Genomic DNA, 20,758 nt, shown 5'->3' on the forward strand with positions numbered 1-20,758 from the left:
ATTTAGAAAAATTATTCAAAGAGTAGTATGGAGATAACACTAGTGTTGTCTTTATGTTGAATGATTTCAACAACATAAAAAAGAACCCTAATTAATCTACCTCTAATTTCAATGTAAGGTTTCAGAAGGGAATGTATAAGCTATTTTAGGTAATGAGATTAAATGAGGATGTGTGTCTTACAACATATTTCAATTCTTTTGATATTAAAATGGCTTATTAGTTGAGAGAGAAAGATCCTAAAAATTTAAGGGATGCTTACAAGGAAGCTATGAATATTGAAAATAATAGGAAAGCATCTAGTATGCTAGGAAGGAGAGATGATTTAAAATTGTTCAGCCCTAAGAACAATAAGAAGGAAAATGATAAATCTCCTCTGAGGAAGCCACAATAGGTCATGTGTTAGATTTATTAAAAAAGATGGACCCACCAACTTTCAGTATACACAAATCCAATGTTGGTGAAAAGCCCTAGTAAACAACGATCATTTCAATAGGCAACCAAGAATTAAAAACTACCCATATATCACCCAATGGAAAGATGATAAACATATTCCTAATTAGACTCAAAATGTGAAAGATAACCTAGTATGCCGAACCCTCTACAAAGGAATTCTGTTAACATGAATGATGATGTGCCATGGTGCATCATATGCCAATCACCTCATTCTTTAGATTAATGTGTAGTTGCTTAATAATTTGTTGTAGATCAAAATTTGTAGAATGAGGAAGAAGAAGAAGAAAATAATCATGATGATGTAAGTTTCAATGTGGTTAATATGTGTGATGACTATGAAGATTTTGATCTAGAAGAACATGAAAATAACATTACTAGTCGGAGAGTTGTTTACCAATTACACCATCAACAAATATTTTTAGATAATGAAGACTATGATGAAGATATAGTATGTACTACATCCTCTGATGATGGTCATATAAATATAAGAAAGCCTTCTAAAGAGGAGATTGACAAAATTATAGTAGAAATGGTCTCTCAAGTTCATAGTAATTACATTATGAGAAGCAAGACAGTTAAAAATGGAACTGGTAAACCTTTTGGTATTTTTTATAAAGGGATATTACTCATAAGGTGAAGGATGATAGTAAGAAAAATAATGCAGAAATAGAAAAGGTTAAAGATAGTAAGACCAAGAAGTGAGAGCCCAAAAAGATGATCCAATTTCAGATAAATGAGATAGTTAAGGCAAGTGTGCAAGAGAAGAAGTCAAGATTCGATATTGCCAAGAAAATAATGGCACTTTTTGTTCAAAAAACCTCAGCTCCAAGTATTCTTCTAAAACCTACTATATCTAAACCAATTGACATGATATCTATACTATCCCAAATAATTGTCAAAGTGCCTTTATCTAAAGTATTTAGAATTGATGAACATAAGAGCAAAGCTTTAACATAGTTGGGTGAGATAGGTAACAAGGTAGATATAGAGGTATGGATGCTAAGAAAGTACCTATCATAGGTACTATCATTGCATTACTTTTAAAATTAGTTACATACCCTGATGTAGAATTGACAATGTTTTTCCTTGTAGTTGACATTCCTCCATATTATGGAATGTTGCTATCTAGAAAATGGAGTGTTGTTGTGGGAGGTAACCTATAATGTGATTTATCTTATGTTACTTTTCATATAGGTGATAAAGCTATTAGGGTAGATAGGGAGCCAAGGGTCAATCATATTTTTGGAGATGAAATTGATACTTGGATTCTACTTGTTTTTTAGATATTGGTGTAAATGCATTCAGGGAAGAACTAATTATCCAAGAAGTTGAGAAACTTCCAACTATCATTACACATGAGGTTGAATGTTGTATGGATTAGCAGATTTTGTGGACCATGTATTTTGATGGGGCAAGTTCTAAAGAAGGTTTAGGGGTAGAAGTAGGGTTTGTGTCTCCTGAAAAGAAAACTTTTAGATATTCTTTCACATTGAACTTTTCTAGTACTAATAACATAGTAAAATACAAAGCACTCTTACTAGAAGTAAGAGTTGCAACTCACCATGGAATTAAAAATCTACATGTTATTGGTGATTCTAAATTAGTAGTTTCTTGAGTTAGAGAAACATATGCATCAAAAAATAAGAGACTGAAGAAGTGTAGAAATGTTGTATGTGACCAGATTGATTTATTTGATTTTCGTATTTCTTGGATGGAAAGAAGTTCTAATAAGATGGCTGATTTATTGCCAAATGTAGCTATTAAATCTAAGGATATATCTTTTTTTGTGATTTCATAGATTGAGGTACAAAATCGACCTTCAATACATGATAATATAGAACATTAGAAATGTTTTGAAGATGATAGAGATATTTTAAATTTCTTTTCAAGTGAGGATAAATATCATGGCCAAGAACTAGATTGTAGTGCTCTAATTGAAACAATAGATGACAAGGAAACAATCTTTGGCCAAGAAATTTTGCAGCTAAAATCTAACAAAGTACCCAAAGGATTGGTAGTGCTAAAAAACATGTTTGATAACCAAGCTAGGTTGAAATTTGGAATCAGAGATCACAAACCACAAGAACTTGAAGAGATAAACCTTGGTACTTCTTAACCCCCAAAGAAGGTTTATATTGGTCAAAACCTATATGCTGAAATTAGAAAGCCTTTTATTGATTTGTTAAGAAAGTACAAACATGTCTTTGCATGGTATTATGATCACATTAAAGCCCATAGAGAAGATTTATTCTAGCATGCTATACCACTTAAAATGAAAATGTTAAACCTTTTAGGCAAAAGAAGAGACCAATAAACCCCACCTTGGCTCCCAAAATGCAAGAAGAATTAATTAAGCTAAGGGATAGAGGAATGATTAAACCAATTAGGCACTCCACATGGGTATCAAACTTGGTGCCTATTGGAAAGAAGAATGGAGACATAAGGCTATGTGTGGACTTTAAGAACTTGAATATTGCTTCCTTGAAAGACAACTATGCTTTGTCAAACATGGAAGCCATGCTACAACAAGTGACAAATTTTGAATTAATGTCTATGATGGATGGGTTCTTAGGATACAACAAGGTCTTTTTAAATGAAAAGGAACAATTTAAGATAGCCTTTACCACTTCATGGGGCACCTATTTCTATGTGAGAATATAATTGTTGTAATTACAAGTGGGAAAGAAGTAAACTTCTGCAGGAGAGGGGGGAGTGAATTAGGTGTTTAAACTAGGACCCATAAAATTTTTACCTTTCATACATCACATGCATAATGAATTAAAATAACACATAAAGCATATGTATCAATCATGTAAACATGTAATCAAACACATACACTTAACACTAGATATGATTACCTAGAAACCCTCCAAATGACAAGGTAAAAATGGGGTGGGGATGACACCCACAAGTATTAATTACTATAGAAATAAAGTGTATCCAATTAAGGTTAAAATGGTTTGACCATGAATCATGATCTACTCTATGAAAGGCATGCCCTATTAAATGCTTACAAAGACTATTAAGTTCCACCTTGTTAGAGGATTTCAACACCCTATTAGAAGTGTGCGTTGATAGTGGACATCAACTTACAATTAAGTAAGCACCCTAATAAAGGATTTCATATAGCCTGTTAAGACTTTTCTATTAGGAAATTTAACTGGAATCACCTGTCAAAATGTCTTAGCATAGATCTTACAATTGGCGCTTGCTTGCCTAATAACACATCACCTCTATCCAGTCTCTTATTGATCCTTCATGATCTGATGTATCAACGTTGTATCCTCTATCCTCTATTCTTCACTTAACTAATTCTACAATTCATTCTTACTGCTAAGTCACCTTGAATGCTTTGCAAACTATTTTGTTCACTCCTCTAATTCAATCATTCACCCCTTTGTGATGCTCTCAACTTCGTTTAAAAGTTTAGGGCTTCATCCTCCTTAAGAAGAATAAGGTTGCTTAGGGTTAGGCATGAATCTATGGCTAAGATTCATCCATTTTTTGGCTTAAAACTTCCCATTTTTTGGTTGGCTACATGTAATTGCATAGCAAATCTACATATAGTTTTGTCCTTATCTCTAAAAGATCAAAATTTATCCTTAGGTCAACTGAAAAACATTTACATTTTTATTTGTGCCATAATAAAAAAATATGTCCAATCTATGTTACTGGGCATATGTAATCTTTAATGATTGACATACACTATTTTGACTTGGTACCTGAGCTGCTCAACATCTATTGTTTACTCAGCACTTGAATCACTCATCATGATCTATTTGCTCGACACTTGAGTGACTTGGAACATGAGTAAATCAACACTCATTGTAACTCGACATGGTCTAATATGTTGTACTCAGCATGCATTACTAGTTTGACATGAACTAAGTAAAATATCTTAAGTGTGTTGACACTCACTTGTCAAAACCAATTTGAGATCAACAATCTCCCCCTTTGACATGAGTGTCAAAAACACTTGAATATACATAATCAATCTAATCTTCTTGAGTATAACATATCCATGACTCAACTTATATACAAAACTTCAAAATTTTCAAGATTTTTCAATAACCTATATCCCTCAAAATTTATAACTCCCCCGAAGTTAATATGTCTCTTCTGTATCCAAAATCTCTTCTCCATTCTAAGTAGATTTGTCTCTACTGATGGATACTCTTTGACTTCAATGCACTTATACTCTTTCATGCTCTTTTCTACTTTATTTCTATCTCTATATTGTATTTCTCAAAAATGAATAATTCCCCCTTTCTTTATTCTTCCTCATAGGATACTATGATCCTTTTTTTTGTCTCCCCTCTTTATCTATCTCCCCATAGAATATTCTCATCCCTTATATTTTATCTCCCCCTTTTTGACACTTATGTCAAATGGGCTATACATGGATAATGTGTTTGTCCAAAAATGATTTGTGGACCTGCATTATAATTTTAAGAGTTGTATCCCAGTTGTCACATGAAACATCCAGTTACTTGAGTTAGGTAGCAAGCTTGGCAACAAGTTGTACTCAGCCATCTAGAGTAGAAAGATTGGGGTCTTTCTTTAGAATTTTTTTTGCATAACCTAGCTCCTTATGCAGTATCTCCATATGAGGGGTGAGAGATGCCTATATACTTGTCAAATTGGCTCTTATGCTAGCCTCTTCTACTATTAATACAACTAATTGACTTTAAATTTGAAGCAATGTATTAAAATGTTTCTCACTTTGAGCTAGGTTCTACGGTAACCTTGTACCTTATATGTTTAGATTTCTCTCTAGGCTCAGAATATGATGTCTAGTCTCTTGGGTGAAGAGTGTAGGGTCACACAATTTGGTGTACAATGAGAATATGTTCTCAAGTACCTTCTTCACATCCTCAACCTTTTTTCTAATGCAACCTATGTCAATCCCATGTCACTAGGTATCTTCTCATTGACCTTGCTTTGGAATTTCTTTTCAAACCACTCTAAAAGTTTTGCACTTGTATCAATGTCTTCATTATTGACCTTTCCCACTGTGTTAAAATTTTTTTCTAATAGTTACTTTGTTTCTCTAGCAGTAGGCAAGCTAAATGCATCTAATATGATGTCTTTGATTTCATGTAGTTCTTTCTTTTTTGTATATTCTTTCCTAAGCATTTCTTGATGCTTCTTCTTTTGTAAAGGTTGTTGTAAAATGCTTATTTGATCTATTGTCATTGTGTCATAGTCTAATTTAGTAATAACTATCTCTTCATCTAAAGTGATATCACCATAGTGAGTTACCTTATCAACTTTTGAAGAGCTTGAGCTTGGCACTAAGATCTACAATGGTATAGCTTTTGTGCTTAGCTTCTAAAGAAGTTTTGTAGGAGAAGTACCAGATGTTGGTAGAGTTACCAGTGCCGAGATGGATTCTTGCTCCTTTACCTTAGGTGTTTTCTCACCTTCTTTAGATTGACTCTTTTCTAATTCAATGACATGAACAACACTTTGTCGTTGTTCTTTAGGTACAAATGAAACTATCTATCTTACTTCCTATTGTCCATTTGTATCTTTTTCTTCTTCCTACTTCTTCTGAAAAGTAACAACTTTCACAAGTGTATCAACCCTAGATGGTGTATCTATTATATTTTGAGTCAAAGATTACACTTGAGTAACTAAAAGGATGGAAAAAGGTGGTTCTTGTGGATTCACTTTGTCCCTTGTGATGTCAGTTCCTACCTTTTGGAACTCATCTACACTCACCAAGACTTGAATATCATATAACCTAGAATGTAGCATAGATTGGTCCAATATTTTCTTCAAGTCATCTGTAGTTAGTGGAATGATTTTTTGAGCTAATGCATCAGGAACATCCTTGACAATAATATTTTTTGTTGACTTGACTATGTCATGTGGGATATTGACACTCAGCACAAGTTGTGTGTTCAACATACTCTATTCATCTTGCTACTATTTAGTTGTAGCTATGTCATAATCTTGTTTTTGTGTTTCTTCCCCAACTATATTACCTTTATTCTCATCTTCATTTTTTCATCATCTTCTTTGTCATCTTCTTCTTTATCATCACTTTTACCCTCAAAAGGGTCAACTTCTCCTTGTTTCATAGTAGTCAACCCATAGATTAATTTCCATATTTGGGTAGAATTTTTCACCACATCTTCATTTTTTTTTTGAAGTATGCTGAAGGATCTATACTTAGGTGTAAACCTAACTCCATATTTCTTAGTAGCCTTAGAAATCTTCCCTTTTGTTAGTTTTGGCATTACTTAGGCCAATGCAATTTCCCTTATTTGTTTTTCCAAATTTAAACAGTAATTCCATTTTTTCTCAACTAAATCATATAATTTCTTAGGTACTAAGTTAGAAAATTCCAATGGCATAGTCTTAAATTTAGACATCATTACATATAGGGCATCCTCTACTAACTTTTTTTCTTCTTTCTCAAGTTTTTCAAAATCAATATTTTTAAATCCAGACAAATGTACATTATTTATGACATTATCAAATAGATTCTCAATATCAAAAAGTGGTTTGTGACTTACCACTTTGAATTGACTCAAATCATCTAATTTAGTCTTATTTTCATCTGAGTTAGGTTGTGCAACATATTTTCTTCTCAGTTTCTTCTACACCTAGTTTCCTTGTTCTACTTGTTTGGACTTCTTCTTTGCCTTATGTGTTGTGGCACATGTGCTAGCTCTAGTAGTAGGTATTGTTGGCTTGGATGGGCTTGGATTTTCAATTTTCTTTGCCTTAGTCATAGGTTGTGCCTTAGCCTTTCTCTTCTTTGACTTGTCATGTGTTGGTGCTTCCTCAGCTTCTTCTCCCTTGGTACCTTTTGTTTCTTCTTCTTCCTTGTCCTCTCCCATGCCTTGGGTCAATGCAAGAGGTCCTTGTGTTTGTTCTTGTTCTTCCTCTTCATCTTCTTCCTCACTTTTACCTTCACCAAATTTTGCCTTTAGCTTCTTTACTAGCTTATCTTTCTTCCTAAGTGCGGAGGTAGTTTTCAACTCCATTTCAATCTTTGATTTTATCACACCATTTTTTCTAAAGATTTTTGCATTCTTGTCCACTTCCTTTGCTAGAAGTGCAGTTATTGCTACTGATGCTTCATCAATATTGATCTCATATCCAAGTGGTCTTAACCATTTGACCTTTTGCATAGTAGCCTATATAAAGGTGTAATCAACATCAACTAGAAAGCCTATATCATTATAGTGTTTCTCAAATAATAAAATAGGTATCATCATTCTTTGTTTCATTGACTTCTTAAAGTCCTCAAAGTAGCTAGTCATCAATGTTTCAAAATGTTCTCCCATTTGTGCAATATACTCATTGATCTAAATTACAATTGACCTATTGGTCTTCTATCCAAATATACCAAAAGAGGGGAATTTGTTTTGTACAAGGAAGTATATAAAGATAAGTATTGAACCAAAATTGCATTGTGCACTTTTGGTTTTCCTTATAGCTCCTAAGTTCTCCATCAATTGTTGTTGTTGTAGCTTAGCCAGATCATAATTATGACCTTTCTTCACAATTTTGTAGCCAACATCTACTATAATATAGGGTACACTATTCAATCTACTAGATTGATAGAATTTGTGTGAGATTAACCTAACAATAAAGTTCAGTAGTGGATCAGTAATAGTGTCAATTTCCATTTCTTGTTTGTTCCACTTTGCCCCTGTGTTCCTCTCTATCACTTCTATGGAGTCACTCCTTAGAGTCTTGGGCCAATCTAGGGTTGGCTAGCTAGTCACCCTATGAATTATCCTCTTTGATATCTTAATTGGTCCTCCTTCTACCCATAGGGATCCATCATGTATTTTTCTTAAGATAATTCTAATCCATTCAGTCTTAAGAATGGTAGGAAAGTCTTGGGCATGGGTCAAACCCTTCCCTTTGATGATTTTGAATTTTTCTTTTAGAGCACCATTTTCACATTGTTTTTCATAGGACTCTCTGATTTCCATGTCTCATATTCCTCCTATTTTGCAATTGTAACATTTCCTAACATCTTGAACCATAATAACCCTTGGCAGGATCATGAATAGTGCACTAGAGGGATCTTGTTTATACACTATGTCAGGGATGGCCTTGAATATTGGTTGTTTTAATTCATTAATAACTAATTGGACATTCAAAACCTCCTTCCCTTCTACATTCTTTGAGCTATATGCCTTTCTATAAAACTAGGGTTTGAAAATATGTATACTGGTGTGAGATTTTTAATGAAATATTTGCAGCCACTTTGAAGAAGTTTCTAAATCACCTTCTACTCTATTTTCTCTTGCTCAAATTTGAAATGACAAAAAATGAATGAAAAATGACCATATACCCTTCAAAAATGTTGTATCTAATGCTTAGTTCTTGTACAACTATAAACTTGGCATTAACTTGATTTTAGAATCATTCGGCATCCTCTAATATTACCATCACTCCACAACTACTATAGACTTAGCATCAACTAGATAGTTTGGCAGCTCGACACTAGCTAGTATTCCACTCGACATACACAAAGAACATTTCATGCTCGATAATAACATGAAAACATAAAAGCTTAATCTTGAATTTTCAACAACATCTTACATCTTCATTCATGCTAATGTAGTCCTTTTAGTACTAACTTCTTTTGGAACTGATTTATGATATAATACTCTAAATATTAATCCCACATACCTCTTGATTGTTCAATTTGATGAGGTGTGATAACTTGACCTATTGGGTGAAGTGATCCCTTCTAAATTTTATGTATCTATGTCTTGTTCATCTCATTCCTGATGTGTTCAACATCTGCCTTTCCTTTTCCTTTATCAAATTTACAACTTGATGCCTTTGACCTAGTTGGACAATGCTTACTAATATGACTAGTCTTCAAATAGCTAAAGCATGTGGTTTGAATCAACCACCTTTTAAAGTTACCATTGAAGTGTGTCCTAATAAAATTCTTAGGAACATGTCCATATTCTTCACAATAGTGGTAGCTATATCTTTTATTATAATTCCAATTATAAGAGTTTCCATAGCTTCTTAACTTTGCTGGCTTGTTTGATGACCACATGGACTTGGATCTGCATTCAAAGGCTCTATATCCATATTTCTGACAGTTGTAGCAATATCCTTCAATTTTTTGTTTATGCATGGTCCTAGTTCTACATTCATGTGCTTGATGACCTTATTTTTTGCACTTATGACAATGAACCATGTTCTTAGGCTTGATATTCTAATTTGTATTCTTACTTCTGCATACATTAGCATTATGTCCTCTCTTTCCACAAATATGACAAGTAGGTTTGGAATTCTTACCTCTGTTGTTCCTTTCTTCAACAAATTTGGATGATTCTCCTTCTTTAGTGCTTGTGTAGCCCAATCCTTATGTATCTTTGTTAGATCTAGGGGATCTTAGTAATTGCTCAAAGTATTTGATGATTTTATTTGGCTTGTTGAAACTTTCAACAAATTCCTTATCTCTTTTTAGGTCATTCTACAGTTATTCATTTTACAACTTCAATGTGGTTGTCTCAATGTTCTTGAAATTCAACTCATGATGAGAATTCATCATTTGACTTAAGGTATCCATTTGCATATTTGAGATCCTGGTTAGCTCTTTTGACTTCTCTTCTTGTCTATTGTTCAAGATTCTTTTTTCCTCTTCAATCATGGCCTTGTCTTCCATGGTCATTAGATCTACAATTGCTACATCAAATTTACTAGCATTACCATCTATAAATAGCTTGGTGGTGTCTATCTTTTGTATAGTGTGTCATTCCCTACAATGGTAATTTCTTTCCTTCTCTTCAAGGATCTATTTAAAGCATCTGTGACTTCATTCATTTGATGTGGTATCAGATGTATTTCAATCTCCTAGTTCTCAATGGTTTTTCCTAGTTTGTAGACTTCTATTTCAAGATCTTTCCTCTAACATTGTAAAGCTTATTCTTCTAAGAACTTAGCTTTGATACCCATTGTTGGAGTTACAAGTGGCAAAGGAGTAAACTTCTAAGAGGGGGGGAGGAGGTGAATTAGGAGTTTAATCTAGTACCCATAACATTTTCACCTTTCATAAACCACATGCATAATGAACTAATATAACATATAAACCATATGCATCAATCATGTAAACATGTAATAAAACACACACACACACACACACTTAACACCAGATATAATTACCCAAAAACCCTCCAAATGAGAAGATAAAACTGGGGTGAGGATGACACCCACAAATCTTCACTACTATAGCAATAAAGTGTATCTAATTAAGATTACAATGGTTTGACCATGAATCATGATCTACCCTATGAAAGGCCTACCATGTTAAAGGCTTACAATGACTATTAAGTTCCACCTCATTAGAAGATTTCAACACCTGGTTAGATGTGTTCCTTGTTAGAGGACTTCAATTTACAATTAAGCACCCTGTTACATGATATCATATAGTCTATTAAGACTACTCTATTAATATAATTAACTGAAATCACTTGGCAAAATGTCTTAGCATAGATCTAATGGTTGGCACTTGCTTGCTTGATAATAGATCACCTCTATCTAATCTTTGATTGATCGTTCACAATCTAATATATTAATGTTGTATCTTCTATCCTTTGTTGTTTGCTTAATTGATTTTTCAATTCACTCTTACTAAAAAATCACATTGAATGCTCTACAAGTTGTCTTATTCACTCCTCCAATTCAATCATTCACCCCTTTGCAATGATCTCAAATTTATTTAAAAAATTAGGGCTTTTTCCTCCTTAAGAAGACTAAGGTGGCTTAGGGTTAGTTATGAATCTATGACTGAGATTCATCCATTTTGCCACTTAAACCTTCCTATTTTTGATTGGCTACATGTAATTGCATAGTGAATATGCATATATATTCCTTCTTATATCTAAAAGACTTAAATCTATCCTTAGGTCAGCTAAAAAATGGTTTACATAGTTGTTTGTGCCATAACAAACAAATATGTTCAATCTGTGTTACTCGACATATGTAATCTCTGATGCTTAGCATACACTATTCTAACTCAACACCTAAATTTCTCAGCATCTACTATTTACTTGGTAGTTGAATCACTCAGTATGGTCTATTTGATCAGCACTTGAGTGATATAGCATATGAGTGACTTGACACTCATTGCAACTTGGCATGGTCTGATATGCTGTTCTTGACATGCATTAGTAGTTTGGCATGAACTAAGTAAAATTTCTTAAGTGTGTTGACACTCACTTGTCAAAACCAATCTGAGATCAACAATCATTTGGGTTAATTAATGTAGGAACAACTTTTTAGAGAGCCATGGATGTAGCCTTTCATGACTATATTGATAAGTTTATGGTAGTATATCAAGATTACCTTACAATGTTTTCTAAGAAGGTTGAAGACCACTGTAAACATTTGGAGAAAATTTTCATCAAGGCCTTAGAATATAGAGTATCCATGAACCTAAAGAAATGTATATTTGGAGTAATAGAAGGGAGAATATTAGGTCATATATTGTCAAAGGATGGTGTGAAGATAGACCTTGAAAGAGTAGCTACCATTGTTAAAGTTCCCAAGACAAAGAATGTAAAAGAAATACAATCATTTTTTGGGCAAGTAAAATTTTTATGAAGATTTTTTACTAATTTTGCTAAGATATCTAAAATGATAAAAAAGGTAGTTGTTATCAATTAGGATGGTGAAACTTTGAAAGCCTTTCAAGACATCAAAATTGCTATAAAAAATGCCCTAGTCCTTAGGACTCCTAATTATACAAAACCAATGCATAAATTTTCATTTGCATCCTTTCATATTGTGGCACTAGTTCTATTGCAAAAGAATGAAGAAGGGTATGAACAACCTATTGCATTTTTGAGTAAGTTCCTTAAAATTGCTAAATTTAAGTATGAAATAAATGAAAAATAGGCTTATGCCTTGGTAAAAGTTGTCAAAGCCTTTAGGTGTTATCTTGTAGTTGCCATTGTTATTGCATTTGTACCAAGTGTAGCTATAGAGCATATATTTTCTTAGTAGGAAGTGTCTGGTACGAGATGTACATATGGATCAATAGAATTTAGGAGTTTGACATTGACATCTAGATTACCAAATTGGTAAGAGGTCAAGGTCTAGCAAAACTCATCGGTCAATCAAACTTGGATGCCAATCAGATACATTTGGTAGTTGATGACTTAAGATTAGGATTATGTGATATGGATCATTGTAAATGGTACACTAATGTCATACACTACTTGTAGCACATGGAAACTCCACCCCATTTGAAATATAATGAAAAAAGAAACATAAAGTTTCATGTAATCAAGTACATTATTTTTAGAAAAATCTTTGGTGAAAAAAATTTGAAGGAGTGTTACTGAAATGCATTGACCGAGAAAAATCCAATGATATATTGAAAGATGCATGGGGGAATCTATGGAGGACACTATATTTCTAAAACTACTACCCACAAGGAGATGAGAGCTAGATTTTGGTCTCCTTCTCTTTCAAAATATGCTTAGTTACTTGTTAGAAAATGTGATGCTTGTCAGAGATTCACAAGTAAGCTAAAATTTTATGGAAATACTCCTTTAAAACTAGTTGAAGTCCAAGCACCTTTCTAGCAATGGGGCATGGATTTTATAGGTGAAATTTTTTCCAAGTCAAGTACTAGTTATTTATGGATCCTAGTACTATAGATTATTTTGCCAAAATGGGCAGAAGCTATTCCTACAAGGAATGCTACTAGCAAACTGGTGAATAATTTTCTTTTGAACCATATCATCTCAAGGTTTGGATGCCCACAAAAGATTGTAATTGACAATTCAATGTGTTTTAAGTTAGAGGAATTCATAAAACTCTATGATACATATAGGATAATAAGGTCAACATCTTCCCCTTATCATCCACAAGGAAATGGACAAGTTGAATCTAGCAATATAAGCTTGTTAAAAGTTGTTAGGACTCTAGATGATAACCCAAAGGTATGGGATTGCAAATTATAGTTGGCAATATGGGATGACAGGGTAACAATAAAGAAAATAATAGGTGTAGCACCTTTTGATATTATAGATGGAATCTAGGCAAGAATGTCCCAAAATAATTTAGTAGGCCTATACAATTACATTCAGATGTACAATGAAGATATCATCAACAATATATAGGAAAGAATGGATAAACTAGTAGGGTTAACAAAAACTAGAAAAGAAGCCTCTCTTACAAAAGAAAAATTGTAATTACAAGTCAAAACACCATGATAGAGAGTAAATAAGAAGTTTAAAATTGAAGACCTAGTTATCATGTGGAATGCTAGGATTGAGGATAAAGGGAAGCATGAGAAGTTTGATCCAATATGGCTACGCCCTTATCTAGTGGAAGCTATATGGGAAGAAGATTCTTATATCTTGAAAGATTTATCAAGAAATATATTAGAACTGCTAGTTCATGGACAATTTTTGAAGAGGTATTTTTGCTGAAAATACGTGTTTCCTCCATGAATAGTAGTTTAGGGTTTTCTATATATGTTGTATATCCTTGTAATTTTTTGGAAAAACCTTGTAGAGTGCTTTTCCTATGATGTTTCTCTCTCATAGTTGTCATGAATTTTGTTCCAAGTATGTGGTCTACTTCCTCAAGGGATTTTGAGCCCTCATATGAATTTTGCACATTCATCGTCCCCAGATAGAGCCATTATTGGCCTAGTTTTTCACCTTGCATTATTTTGTTACACTCCATATTGAAAGAACTAGTGGTCCTATGTTTTAAAGGAGAGATATGTTAAAAAGCCCTAGATGAAACTATTTAAATTTCATGAAACCCTTGTTATTTGCTCTATTTTTCAAAATTCTAGAAAGTAGATTTTTATAAAAATTGAACAAGAAGCCAGTTAACCTAAGGTTCTATATTTACCTTTTTCCATATTTATTTTAAAATTACTTTCCCAAAATTTAAATATCCTATTTTCTAAACCTTTATTTTAACCATGGTCTTATCCTTTGTTAATTCCTTAATATTTTTCAAAGTGTTTTAATCACTACAAGGTTTGCATTTGCTAACCGTTGATCTTAGAAAGATCAACAATGAGCACTTGTCCACATTATGAATTTTCTTGACATTTAGCTAAAGTGGGGAAGCACTTGATTTCCATGTAGCCCTTTATGATGTTAACTCCTAAATGCACTACAAAAGCTAGAAATTTTAGAATGATTTTAGAACTATCAGATGGTCGTCAAAGCATGTTGGGAATTTCAAGGCATCTCATTGGTCGAGTTGAGAAATAGAGTTACCTTTTTGTATCATAACATTGCACTATCAATCTTTGGAAGATCTACTATAGGTGCATTACCAAACTATAAACTTGTGAAAAGTTTAACTAATGTAGGAAAGTGCCCTAGTGACATGTGTACTTGCTGAGGTCATGTGCCCCTAGTTTTAAAAAGGTGTTGGAATAGTTGGAAAATGTCAGACGTGTAGGAAAAGGAAATGCATTCTATTAGTAACTTATGCTAACTGGATTGTGAAAGGGGTAAGATGTATGACACCATCAATCTTTGGAAGATCAATGGAAGCATCACTTTATAAAACTAGTTGAAATTTAACTAAAGTGAGGAAGCACCTGGTTGCCATGCAGATAAGTGGGGCTAGTCATGCAAAGGGTCACCTGGTCAGGTTGAGTTGGAAAGCATGCTAGCATGGTACATAATTATTAGTGGAGAGATCTACATGTTCATTTCCTTAAAGAGTGATTGTATCAGTGGGCCTAAAACTTTAAAGCCGAACTTAAAAAGTTATAAGGATTTTCATGATTTTCAATCTTCAGAAGATCGATGACCAGTGCTTTCCTATAACATGAAAGTTCTTGAACTTTAGCTAAAGAAGGGAAGCACCCTGTTGATGCATGCTAATTTCCCAAAAAAGGTTAGTGTAGTCTTTTTGATTTCAAACAAAGCCATCTGATTCATGATGATCGACTGTAGAATTTCAAACTTCACAGCATGACATAGAATGTGACAATTGAAGCATTAAATTTCATCAATGTTGTTTTGTGCAAGCTTAATGTTGTTTTGTGCAAGCTTAATGTTGTAATAAAATTTCCAATTTTCCATTGTTGAGAAATATAGTTTCAGAATTCTCACAGTGCAAAGATTTCCAAAGCAAAGGGTGAAATTTTCCAAAGGTTTCAACATATTACTAAGCAATTTCCAGAGAAGAAAAAGCAAGAAAAATGGGTAAGTTGTCTAAGATTTTGGAAAATTGAGAGGTTATATTTTCATTAGGGTAAATTTAAGCATGTTTCCATAAAGTGATTTTTTGAGAAAGTAAATTATTTGAAAGCAATAGTACATGATGACTTCCTAGAACACGTCATAGTCTATGAATGAATTAGCTAGGAGAAAAGACCTTATTTTGAAAAGCCCTACATTATTGGTTAGTGAGGATTTCTATGATAAATAAAACTAGTTAAGGGATGTTGAAGTGTTTGTTGGAGGATTAGGGATTTTCTAGAAATGGTTTGTAGAAAGAAAATTAGATAAGTTTCATTAAACAATGTATGGGGATTAATATAGGTAAATGATTATTCGAGGATTTTTATTTGATGATGATCTATTGGAAGCAATGGAAAAGAAGTATGACCCAATTACCAGAATTGGGAAGAACCATGCTAGTGATAATCCCTTTAAGGTATCACCAGAACTAATAGGAGAAGTTTTTAAGCTAAACCCTAACCATGCAATTCATGAAGAAATAAACATGGAAGACCTCCAAGATAGGTATCATGCACAAGGAATATATCTAAGGGGAGGACCATTGTAGGACTATTTTGTAAAAATTGGATCATTTCGTTTGGTTACACAAAACACTCCCAAGCCTTTGTTGAAGAAATAGTTCAATCCTAGAGTAGAGGCCTTGTATTTCTCTCTCTAAAAGATCTTTGGCATGGATGAGCAAGACCACATCCTAGGCTCCATGGCTTTCATTGTTGCTCAATTTTTTCAATATGGAATGAGTTCATATTTTTATTTTTCTACTCATTTCGCAAAAGATATTCACAATGGCTTAATAGGAATTGTGAATGCTAAGGTTGACAAGCCCTTCTATTGGTACTCCATTCTGATGCATATATGCTTATACAAGGGAGTTACCTTTTTCTCTAAGGAGATGAAATTGGAATTGGAAAGAGATGGAGAAAAGCTCCCTATCCAACTATGGAGTGCATTTATGACATAGGAGGTGACTAATGCTAGTTTTGTCAGGTTTGATAGATATTTTTCTTCTAGGCTCAAACTGTTGTTAGTAGGGGATAGCCCTAGAATGCCACAAACTTTACTAGAATTATTAGACCTAAATATCATGCTAAGGAATTGATGATGAGTCATAACTGGGGAGATATTATCCCATATCAAGTATCTATTAGTTTTAGAGTTTATGATTTTCTAGGAAAACCACATGTGCTACCTTACCAAGTGCCTTAAAAAGTGGGGATTGTTGAATTTTTGTAGTACATTGGATCAATTGACGAGAGATAATTGCTAGATAAATCTAAAGGTACATTATTTCCATAGCTTACTATTGTTCATAACTTTCTTTTTGTCAAGAAGAGATGGAGGAGTTTGGTGAAATTTTTGGATAGATTTAAAATGGTTTAGTCTCGTGCCTGTTTTATAGACTTGGAGGGATTTCATGACCTTTTCAAAGAAAGAACAAAGGCTAAAGCTAATAAGAAAATAGTATACTTTCCTAAGGACATAGTTAGAAATAAGTTCTCATTACAAGAGTAGGAGCTTAGAAATGAGAAATGGAAAGTTTACAGTAAATTCCTAGACTTTATAAATGTGTTTGATCTTGATTATGATCCCCTAGCAAATAAAAAATATTGGGGTATGAAAGTAGATATGCTAATGGATAATTTTGTTGGGATTATGAAAACAATGAATGAAACAAAACAAATTTTTACACAAGCATACCAAAAAAGGGCCATAGAGGTGGAGAGGAGGCTGGAAAGCAAAATGATTTTGAACCCAAGATATTATACATTCTAGAAAGGAGTTGAATATATAGTGACCAGTAATGTACAATATGTGCCTCCATATAAAGACCAACGTTTGAGAGCCCACCTAACACACATGCTCCTAAGAAACAAAAATTAGAGCAAGTATCATCTTCTAATGTTGAAGAGTACTCACCTACCCAAACCCCACTTAGGATAGATGATGAAGTATAATTGAGAGAACATCGGAGACAAATTGGAGGGGAGAGGGATATTTTGGTCACAACTATAGATATTGAAGAAGCAATGCTTGAAGAACCTTCTATGAAAACATTGGACCTCACTATGGGAGATTATAGAGGTAAGGAAATAGATCCTATAAAACCAAAAGCTTCCAAGAAATTTATTGATGATGAGAATTTTGTAAAGTCTAGGGCTTTTGCTCAATTTTTTTAGAGGAGAACCATTGATAATTTTGAGAATAAGTGTAAGCTAATCAAAGCAGAGAAACCCAATAAAAAAGGACGTTGAAATTGAAGATGAAGTCAAATCAAATTTTTTGGAAGAGTTTTCACAAATAATGCCATAAGGGGGAACTCAATTGCTAAAAGATTCAAAATTTTGATTCTCCTTAAATCGGACATAGCCAATGCTATGATCTTTAATGTTGTAAGGAAAGCAAAGGACACTCAGTTTAAAACTAAGGAAGAGTTCTTACAAGTACATAAAGGATTGAAATATAGTGATGATGACAAGGCATTGGTGATATGGTCCATTGAAAAAAGGTATAAGACTAGAATACAAGAAGTTTTAGATGCCAAGCATATAGGCAGCATCATTGTCTATAGAGCAGAAGAAGTGGATAGTGAGAAAGTATCCAAAATGACCAAGGAAATGGTGGACTTTGGAGTTGTTGCAACAAAGGACAAAAGAAAATTCCTTGAGATTATTGTTAAGTTTGAAGAGATGGTCAAAGCATATGAGGAGAGAGCAAATAGGATACATCAATTAGAGTCTTAGGTGGCCTAGATTGATAAAAAACTTGGAAATAGAAAGGTAAGAGAATCTAGCTAGCCTAGGATTGCTTATCCTCATCCTCTAGTTGAGCCCTTTAAATCAAATCATATAGAAGAGCTATCGGATACCCCACAAAGGCTAGAATTTTACACTACTAAGGAATTTGAAGAGGAGAAGAATAAACTTTGGGCATTACATGTAGCGTTAAATGATTTATATGAGGATAAAATAAGAAAAAACAATCTTGTATTAGGTGGATAGGATTGAATGCCCAAAATTTTATGAACAATTGGTAAAAATAATGGAAATGTGGAATGAAATAAAAGGTTGTAAAGATGCTTTGAAGCCAATTATGAGTAAATGTGGTAGTAGGGACAAAGATGTCACCCTTTTGTGGGTTTTAGTTATTAGTTTGTCTTGTGAAAAGAAAGAAAAAACTTTTGACATGACTAATGATTTACCTAATTTTGATGAGAAGAGGGTTGCGGTACAAAAGAGGATAATAATTTGTTTTTCAAAATATCTTGCTTAGAAATTTGAACTTTTCCCTTATGCACTTAGAGAAATAGAAACATTAAAAGAAAAGGATGAAAGGGCTAAAGAGTTAGATGATTTATTATTCCTTAGAATTAATTGGGTTATAAGTGAAAAGAGGCATATATTATGGGCAACAACGATTGAAGAGATGGTTAAAGTGCAATTATTCTATAATTTTATTAGAGAAAACTTTGTTGAAATCAATAAGTTAGGAGATTTTTTCTTGAAGAAGCAACATGAGGTTTGATTTTTGATTGGCCAGACGACACAATTTTCAACAAATGAATTGAAGATTTTGTGCATTCAAAGTAGTTAGAAAGAAAAGAAGATGAGATGCAAACAACTGATGCATCAGTTCAAGAAGAAGAAGACAAAGAGGAACAATCAATTCCGATAAAAAGCACAAAGGTCCAAACTAATGACATGGTAGTAGGAGAATCAGATGTAACTATTGTTTTGTCAGTGCATGATGACATGGATGGAGAGCCTGGAGTTGAAGTAAGTCAAAACCAATTCCATCATAAGCCATTCCATTAATTACACCCTCCGAGGAATGCTAACAATCTCAAAGCCAATCATGAACCCCTCAACAAAAAAATGTGTGGTAGAATGGTCCCCATAAAAGAATATTCATGATGTAAAATCATTCTATTGCACTATTTTTTGTTTTTTTTTTTTTTTATATTAACCTTGTAAATATCTTTCTATCTTAAGGATAGTTATCACTACTCTCTAAGCCCGAAGCTTGTTGCATCTCACAATATACAAGTGAGATTCCAAGGCTAGAGAAAGGGCCTTAGTCATTGTATAACTTTTAGTTTTGCTAAGTTCTATTCAGTCCACTCCTTAATGCATGTTTTATGATGTTTTTTCTTTGCAAATCTGAGAATACAATAATTTTATAGGATCATGGTATCTTGTCTTGAGTTGTTTTGAGTTCTATTTTAATGTTACATAATTTTCAAAGAGAATTAATACAAAGATGAACTGTTACCATATCTTTTCTCTTGGAATCTAGTCTCTATTTTTATTGATAGGTTATTTTGAGGTTGTGTGGGCACAGCCTTTCTCGACTAAATGCAACTATGATAGGTTGTATATTAGTTCATTATTGCTTTTAATTCAATGGATTAAGTAAGTGCTTCAGTGAATATGATAGGATCTCTAGGTAGTATGAAGGATTTGTGTAAGAAAGAGCTTGAGTGAGAATTGCTCTTAATATTGATTTTAATGTAGTCAATTAGGTTAAGAAATTGGATAGACTTTGAATCCCAATGGATGAGGCATTGATCAATTATTTCAATTTGCATATGAACAGATGATAGATAGACATCAAACACAATCCTAAAATCAATATAAATTCTACATTAAATGTATGAAGAGTATAATAGTTGGTCAATACTTGTTTACATTTAATCTCTAAGTTTTAGTTAGATGTTGTTTCCTAGAATTACTTGTAAATCCAAGAATAGTTATGACCAGTCTACTATAGGGGATGAATATTTTAATAAAAGGTTGTTAAATGAATGAAATGTGAAGGTTATATCAAGTCTTGAACCTTTGTATCCCTCAAGTGCACCTGCCTTGGTTTTGTAGAGCCAAAAGAGTACAATTTTTTTAATGATTTTGTTGAAGTTTGGTCCAAATCTCAAGACCGTCTAGCTATTTATGGGATGTAGCTAATCCTTAGGTTATTTTAATCTTCACCATCTTGGTACCAAGTTTTCTTATTACTTGATAGTGTGAAAACACTAAAAAGATGGAGAGTGTTGATGGGCTCCTTGAGGGCCTCTCCCTTGGTT

The sequence above is a fragment of the Cupressus sempervirens genome, chromosome 4 (assembly GCF_028749045.1).
Source record: "Cupressus sempervirens isolate cs-2001-9-10 chromosome 4, ASM2874904v1, whole genome shotgun sequence".
In the NCBI taxonomy this organism is placed as follows: domain Eukaryota; kingdom Viridiplantae; phylum Streptophyta; class Pinopsida; order Cupressales; family Cupressaceae; genus Cupressus; species Cupressus sempervirens.